The sequence below is a fragment of the Eutrema salsugineum genome, unplaced genomic scaffold, assembly GCF_000478725.1.
Source record: "Eutrema salsugineum unplaced genomic scaffold, Eutsalg1_0 scaffold_3, whole genome shotgun sequence".
Taxonomy (NCBI): Eukaryota; Viridiplantae; Streptophyta; class Magnoliopsida; order Brassicales; family Brassicaceae; genus Eutrema; species Eutrema salsugineum.
Window position 1 is genome coordinate 9,093,365 of NW_006256756.1, and position 9,171 is coordinate 9,102,535.

Here is a 9,171-nt window from a genome sequence, read left to right on the forward strand (position 1 = left end):
AAACCTCTAAACTATCTAGATCTTAAAGACCAAACAAACATTCCTACACCTCCTAAAGACACTGCTGCAGCAATTAACGATCCTTGGAGCGAGCTTAAAGCCCCTAAAGTCAAGCTTAAACCTCTTCCCGTCGGACTTAAGTATGCTTTCCTTGGACAAAATTCTACTTATCCTGTCAAAATAAACTCTGGTTTGACGGAAGAAGAAACCACAATGCTGTTGACTGAGCTGAGAAAGCATAGAAAAGCCTTAGGATATTCACTTGATGACATACCTGGAATCTCTCCAGATCTTTGTATGCACAAGATAAATCTAGAGGATAATGCTAAAAACTCAATCGAAAGTCAAAGGAGACTGAACCCTAATCTCATGGATGTTGTCAAGAAGGAGATTATGAAGCTTTTAGAAGCTGGAATAATCTTTCCTATCTCAGATAGCACTTGGGTTAGCCCAGTTCATGTTGTTCCAAAGGAAGGAGGAGTCACTGTCATTAAAAATGATAAAGATGAAATGATCGCTACAAGAACAGTAACTGGACATCGTATGTGCATCGATTACCGGAAACTGAACGCAGCAACTAGGAAAGATCATTTTCCACTTCCATTCATAGATCAAATGCTAGAAATATTAGCTAATCATCCCTACTATTGCTTTCTTGATGGATACTCCGGATTTTTCCAAATTCCTATTCGCCTGGAGGATCAAGAAAAAACGACATTCACTTGTCCATATGGCACGTTCGCTTACCGACGTATGCCTTTTGGATTGTGTAATGCACCTGCTACCTTCCAGCGGTGCATGATGTCGATCTTCACAGATTTTATTGAGGATTTCATGGAAGTATTCATGGATGAACGTATAAATAGATTAGACACAACCTGATCCACGTCGATCCTTGCTTAGAGTGGCTCTGATACCACTTGATACGTTCCACCTTATGATCGTCACTCTAAGCACTAGATCTCACGATTTTGAGTAGATTTTGGATATGAACTTTAGGTAGAAGTTGGTGGAAATGATAGGTCACACAAAGGATGCGGAAGGCCTTTGATATACCAGGGTGATTCTAAGGATATGACTCACCAAAGAATCGGTTTGCTTGAAGATATAACACACTTACAAGCTAAGATGTTCAAGAGAACAAATGATCTAACTTAGAAGAGTTTTTGATAGAAAAGATAGATGAGTTTAACAAGGAGCGTACAAGGGTTTAAAAAGAAAGAGAACAAGTCTGTGACAGCCAAGACTTGTCTCGGAAATACTAAGACAATAAAGACTAAGTTTGAATAAGAAAGAAACAAGAAAGAAACTCTTCTTCTCCAGGCCGATACTTCATGTTTTGGGCCTCTTGTTGGATCAGCGAATGAGGGATATGATGTGAGCCGTTTGTCTCATTAAAAACCTCCCTTTGGAAAACCCATTGGGACAAAACCAAAGGAGAGGGAAAAAGAGTGCAAACGGGTCACATGCCCATTCACTGATCATCTTGAGCCTGTATAGAAACCAATGCGGCTTGTATAGCAACTTCTCCCTCCTGGCTCAAGACATTGGCTTGTCTCCAACTGATTCTAAGCATAGCTCCGATAGCTTCCTTAAGTTTCTTGCTCCTTGATCTAGTTATTGGACCAGCTGGCATCTCCAAAGCTTCCTCTATATCCGGTTCTTCTTGTTCTTCTAGTCCATCTTCTTGAGCTTCAAGTTCCAAGTCCTCTAGGCTGTCCATGATTGCATCATGTGAAGATAAGCATTTAGTATTAAATTTGGAAAAATGTCACTTCATGGTACGAGACGGAATCGTGCTTGGGCACAGAATTTCTGGAAAAGGAATTGAAGTTGACAAAGCTAAAATAGAAGTCATGACCAGCCTACAACCACCCACAAACGTAAAAGGAATTCGTAGTTTCTTAGGACACGCAGGATTCTATAGGCGATTCATAAAAGATTTTTCTCAGCTAGACCTCTTACGTGTTTGCTTTGCAAGGAAACGAACTTCGAGTTCGATGATGAGTGCTTGGGAACTCCCTTGTTTCCGCTCCAGTCGTGCAAGCACCTGATTGGGAACTCCCATTCGAAATCATGTGCGATGCAAGTGACTATGCAGTCAGAGCAGTGCTTGGCCAACGAAAAGATAAGAAACTGCACGTAATCTAATACGCAAGCAGAACTCTAGACGAAGCTCAATGCAATTATACTACAACAGAGAAAGAACTTCTAGCTGTCGTATTTGCATTTGAGAAATTTTGTTCTTATCTCATAGGATCTAAGGTCATAGTTCATACTGATCATGCTGCAATCAAGTATTTAATATCTAAGAAAGACGCTAAACCTCGGTTGATAAGATGGATCCTCCTACTTCAAGAATTCGACATCGAAATTCGAGATCAAAAAGGCGCAGATAATGGAGTTGCAGACCATCTTTCACGAATTCGAGTTGAAGAAAGATTGCCTTTAAATAACAGTTTGCCTAAAGAAAACATTTATGCTATAGATACAACACCCACCAATGCTAATACCGCACCACCACGTCCTCTAATGCGACGAGCAGATGTTTTCAACACCCCATGGTTTAGGCATATAGCGAATTACTTAGCAGCTGATGTAGAGCCCCCGCAATTTTTCGGTTATAGGAAGAAAAATTTTCTGAAAGACATAAGACATTATTTTTGGGATGAACCCTATCTCTATAAGAGATATGCTGACGGGTTATTCTGAAGATGCGTGGCTGAAGAAGAGATGGAAGGAATTTTATTTGGATGCCATAGCTCGTCTTACGCAGGACATTTCGCAACCTTCAAAACTGCTTCAAAGATCTTGCAAGCAGGTTTTTGGTGGCCTACTTTGTTCAAAGATACTCAAGCTTATATATCGCGATGCGATAAATGCCAAAGGATGGGCAACATAAGCAAAAGGAATGAGATGCCTCAAAATTTTATTCTCGAAGTCGAAATTTTCGATGTCTGGGGAATAGATTTTATGGGACCCTTTCCTACTTCTTTTGGAAACCAATACATCTTGGTAGCAGTAGACTACGTCTCTAAGTGGGTAGAAGCAGTCGCTAGTCCCACCAACGATGCGAAAGTTGTCATGAAGCTGTTTAAATCTGTTATATTCCCGCGTTTTGGAGTTCCTAGAATTGTGATAAGCGACGGAGGATCACATTTCATCAACAGAGTTTTCGAAAACCTTCTTAGAAAGAATGGAGTTACACATAAAGTTGCTTCTCCATACCATCCCCAAACCAGTGGTCAAGTAGAGATCTCAAACAGAGAAATCAAGTCGATTTTGCAGAAAACAACTGCAGTTCATCGCAAGGATTGGTCTGCAAAGCTTGACGACGCATTATGGGCATATCGAACAGCATTCAAGACACCATTAGGAACAACACCATTCAATCTAGTTTATGGAAAAGCATGCCACCTTCCAGTAGAACTTGAGTATAAGGCGCAATGGGCTATCAAGGAGATAAACATGAATCTGAAAACAGCTGGAGAAAGAAGACTACTTCAACTGCACGAGTTAGAAGAAATCCGACACAATGCTTACGAAAACTCGAAGATCTACAAGGAAAAGACTAAAGCATATCATGATAAGAAGATTAATCATAGAACTTTTGCTTCTAACGATAAGGTACTTCTTTTCAATTCTCGTCTTAAGCTTTTTCCAGGAAAATTACGTTCAAGATGGTCAGGACCCTTCACGATAAAGGAAGTCAAGCCATACGGAGCCATTGTCCTGTGGGACAGAACCGGAAACTCATTTACAGTGAATGGACAGCGTGTAAAGCCATATCTGGCTGAAGAAACCGAAGACGAGAGAGAAGTGATGTTTTTGATTGATCCATCATCGGCCAATGATGAGACCAAAGAGTGTCACGACCCCGGTTAATTCTAATCGAGCAACAATGTCAAGCTAACGACTTGAAACAAGCGCTTAGTGGGAGGCAACCCACTTGGTATTTTATCTATTTCCCTTTGACCTTCATTTTCTATTTCCATTGCTTTGTTTCTGTTTCATTTAATTTCAGGTTTTCAATAAGGAAGAATAAATAAAAAAAGACGAGCAGCACTCTCCAGCACGATAAGTTCACTTAAACATCTCAACATTTCTATTTTCTTTACCATTCTTTCCAAGATTTATCACACGGACAGTGTAAAATAAGTCTAGGGGAGGATGTTCATCCGTTACTAATGAAATTTGATTTGTTTTCAGTTTGTTTTGGACACATAAAATTTTTCAAAAAGTTTTTCAAAAAAAAATTTTCCAAAATCGTCTTCAAAAATGCTTTTCAAAAAAGTTTTCAAACCAGGAACACAATAAACATTACTATGATGAATTAGACCAGTGTACTTCTACGCTATTGCCTCGTTTTTTGCTCTTTTTGTGATTTAGGCCTAGACTAGGCGGTAGCTAAGTACTTGCATTACGAAATCCCACCAGAGGATTTCTATTCATGGAGATTCTTTCTGACAGGATATACTAGCTCATTTTATTTGGACTTAATTTTGACTTAATTTTATCATTAAACCATTAGATCAGGGAAACGAATCATACATTCAGGACTTCTTATTCCTTTTACCACTCTTTGTTGATCCTGAATGGCTAGTTTATCTTTAGCTAGTTCCCCACCGAACCTAACCTCTTTCAAACCACATGCATTCTTGTTTTTCATTGTCCAATATGCAGATATGTGCAAAAATGTCGGAGAGAAAGAGGATCAACGCGGTTTTCAGTCACTGAAGACGGAGACCTGCGATTTCATTGGAACAATTCACCAAAAGAAGAAAACTCAGTTTGCCTTGGAAAATTTTCAAAATCTTGGTACAATTTCGTCTCTTAGACTCCCTCTCCATAAAAGGTTGTTTCCTCTTTCCCAAAAAAAAAAAAAAAAAACCCGAAAAAGAAAAGAAAAATATGAAAAGAAAGGAAATTTAAAACCTTAGAGAGTCTAGGAAGATTGAATTTTATACTTGAGGCAAGCTTGATCTGATTATATGGAGTTTTGGAGATTATCTTTATGATTCCCGAAAAAGATCTAAGTTTGGGGGAACAGCTGTTTACAACAAAGAAGGAAGATTATGCAGTAACATTTGGCAAAGGAGAAGTGACTGAAAATCTGCGGTCATCAACAGGTCCTTCTCTCTCTTGCGATTTTGCATAATATCTAGCATCCTCCAGATCTTCAGGTAACCCTAAACACCTAAGCTCCACCACTTAAATAGCCTTTAATGCCAAACGCCGTCTACCCTGAATAATGTCTTTGATGAGAATTCACTACTATACTTAATAAATTTAGAGAGCTAGTTGACTGGAAGTTAGATCTAAGTGTGTAGATTTTCGCATGACGGATTAACGGACTAGTTTGCTTGTATTTTGGTGAGAATTTTCTAGACTAGATCCAATTAGATGTTTCACGATAAGTTATGGTTCAGAAGGACGGTCACTGAGTGTTTAGTTCCTGCGATTTTTCAAAAATTTCTTTCCTGACTTAAGTTTGTTTGAGGACAAACAAAAAGGTAAGTCTGGGGGAGTTGATAACACCGTATTTTGACCACTTTTATGGATCATAATAATGTCTTATGCAGGTGTTTTAACTCTGTTTTCAATGTTTTTAAAGTGTTTTCAATGTTTTAGAGTTTCAAAAGACTTTACAGGAAACTTGGTCAAAAGATATGCAATTTGGAACAAACGAGCAATTTTGGATAAATGCAGACCGTCAGAAGTATGACATGCGATGAAGACCTTCTCACCGTCTGATCACCCCAAAATTTGAGACAACATCGAGGATCCAACCAGCTTTCTAATGCACTTGGTTTGGAGACAATCCAACGGTTAGATCTTCAGATACTCCCGATGCAAGAATGACAGAAAAAGCAGTTCTGGAAGAGGACCACGAGCCGGGACCGCGGCCAACACCCATTTTCCCGCGGGTGGAGCCACCGCGACCACGGACTTTGGTCGTTCACTTTCCCGACGACTTAAATAAAGCCCAGATCAATTCCTTTCGTTATTTTTGAAGCCCTAAGTGTCCAGAACCACCCAGAAGCTATAAATACCCCCTTTAGGTCATTCTAAAGAGGAGAGACCAATAGAGACCGAAAATTTAGATAGAGAGAGAGAGAGAGAGTTCGTGGGTGTGCTTCACAAACCCTAGGAGGCCGCCGTTTTAAGGAGGAGGAGCCGCCGCTGGAGAGCATCATCGCGCCTCCGTCGTTGCCTCCGTTCTTCGTTCTTCTTCCTTCTTTTCTTTAATTTCCTTCAACTTTCAATACTCTGTGATGATTGTTTACAATATGTTTGAGTAGTTACCCAGTTGGGTTTAAAGGGATTTTTCAAAGGGAATTTCATGTGTCTTTGCTTATGAATCGATAGATTTAGGATTTATAATCTTCTAGATGTTCTTCGTTTGCCTTTAATCTTACTGCGTAATTCTTTGCTGGCCACTTAGAAGCCGATCTGATATGATATGTTGCGAAAGCTTTCATTGATTGTCTGAATTAGGGTGAAACAAGCAATTCTTCTATAGGAGTGGAAACCTACCTGTAGTTGAGTTGTGAATATTGATGTGTCTTGTTCTGCTATTGCATCTTCTCCCTTCCAGAATCAGAGTGGAAACCTACTGATTAGGGTTGCGAGAGATAGTTGTTTAGTGCTGCGAAAGTAGGCTATTCATACTTTTGTGTCTCGATTTCTAGAACATACGTAGTTGATTACCTTTATCATATGTTTAAAATCGACTTAGCATAGACCATGAACCCCTGCGAACACCCCTTGAGCCCCAACATTTTTCTTTCATTGCTTACAACCTTTGTTTCTTATTCGATTTTCCCTGCTTTCAATTTGTCTTTGATTTATTCGCTTATTACCTGCTTTCATTAGCCTTAGTTTAATCGCTTACTACTTGCTTTTGTTTGCTTTCGTTTTTGTCAATTGCTTTTTAGTTTTTAATTGCTTTCTAGTTTAGATTTAGTGACAACCAAAACCCAAAACCAAAACCAAAACCAAAACCCTTTTAGTTCTAATCTGATTTAAGCGTTGCAGTGAATTCGTACTGAAACAACTAAGTCTATGTGGATCGATACCCTAAGTACTACAGCGCACATCTGTGCACTTGCAGACATTTAGGGGTTATAAATTTAAAACCTGAAGCTTAGTAAAACAAAAACAACAAACCCCGCTTTTGCTCGCATTAGCCATTCCGGAGGAAATAAAGAAAGAGGCTGAGCGGTTCTTTACTGACTTTCTCACTTATAAGCCTGAGGATTTTGTAGGAGCTTGTGTGGACTGTTTAGAGCAGTTGTTGGATTTTCGATGCAGTGTAAGTGATTGTCAGGCTCTTGAGCGACAAGTCACTGAAGAAGAAGTTCAGAAAGTCTTATTTTCGATGCTGGGAAACAAATCACCTGGACCAGACGGATACTCCAGTGAATTTTTCCGATCAGCTTGGCCTATAATTGGAAAGGATTTCACCATCGCAGTGCAGTCTTTCTTTTTTAACGGTTTCCTCCCTAAAGGTATTAATTCCACCATTCTCGCCCTGATTCCAAAGAAAGGAGATGCCATTGCGATGAGAGACTATAGGCCCATATCTTGTTGCAATGTCATCTATAAGGTTATATCTAAAATCATAGCCAATCGGCTAAAGAGTCTTATGCCGAGGATCATAGCACCAAATCAGTCTGCATTTATAAAGAATAGGCTATTGATGGAGAACCTTCTTTTAGCAACTGAGATAGTTGAAGACTATCACAAAGACTCTGTTTCAGCTCGATGTGCACTAAAGATTGACATCTCAAAAGCCTTTGACACTGTCCAGTGGTCGTTCATTGTCAACATCCTCAAGGCTTTACAGTTCCCTCAAGCATTCATCCATTGGATACACCTCTGCATTTCCACTGCTTCATTCTCGGTTCAAGTCAATGGCAAATTGGCAGGGTATTTTTGCAGTGAGAAAGTCTCCGGCAAGGTTGTTCTTTATCCCCGTATCTTTTTGTACTGTGTATGAATGTCCTATCGATGTTAATTGATGCAGCGGCAAAGAGGAGAGAGATTGGCTTCCACCCACGATGCCAAAATATCATGCTAACACACCTGTGTTTTGCTGATGATATCTTGGTGTTTACGGATGGAAAAAAGCGATCAATAGATGGAATTCTGGGGGTATTTGATCAGTTTGCTCGATATTCTGGGCTGAAGATAAGTTTGGAAAAGTCCACCATCTATATGGCTGGTATTTCCCAAGCTAATCATGAAGCTATTCTTGGTGATTTCCCCTTTGCGGTTGGGACGCTTCCGGAAAAAGTATCTTGGCCTGCCTCTGCTCACTCGGAGTATGGCGTCTACTGACTATGAGCCCCTTTTGGAGAAAATCAAGGCGAAGATCAGCTCTTGGACTGTGTGGCCACTTTCATATGCAGGTCGGCTCCAGTTGATCAGATCTGTGTTGATGAGTGTTGCAAATTTCTGGTTAGCTGCATTCAGGTTACCGAGCACGTGTACAAAGAAGATTGAGAAGCTCTGCTCCGCATTCCTCTGGTCGGGCCCCGAATTAAGCCCTCACAAAGCAAAGCTTGCTTGGAGTATAGTCACCAAAGAAAAGTCAGAAGGGGGTCTGGGTTTGAGGCCGTTGAAGGAGATAAATAAAGTTTGCGGCTTGAAATTAATTTGGAGAATATTGGCGTGTCGTGAATCATTATGGGCGAAGTGGATTCATACAAAACTTCTTGGCAAGGAATCATTCTGGTCGGTAAAAGAGAAACAGAACATGGGATCCTGGATGTGGCGCAAGATCCTTAAACTCAGACCACTGGCGAGGCTATTTCAGAGGATAGAAGTTGGAAGCGGAAGAGATACGTCTTTTTGGCATGATCATTGGTCATCCTTTGGAAGGCTGGATGAACTCTTAGGCTTGCACAGCTGTATTGATTTGGGTATTTCCATCAATGCCTCTGTAGAAGCTGTTCTCAAACACCACCGGCGTTGGAGACACAGAGTGGTGCTCTTAAATCGACTCGAAGACAAAATCAGGCGGTAGAAGGAGTCTGCAGACTTTGAGGAAGCTGATATTTTAAAATGGAAGTGTGGCGAAGACACTTACAAGCCGAAGTTCAACTCAAAAACCACCTGGATGCTCATTCGGGAGCCGCAACAGCAGTGTTCTTGGGCCGCTTCTGT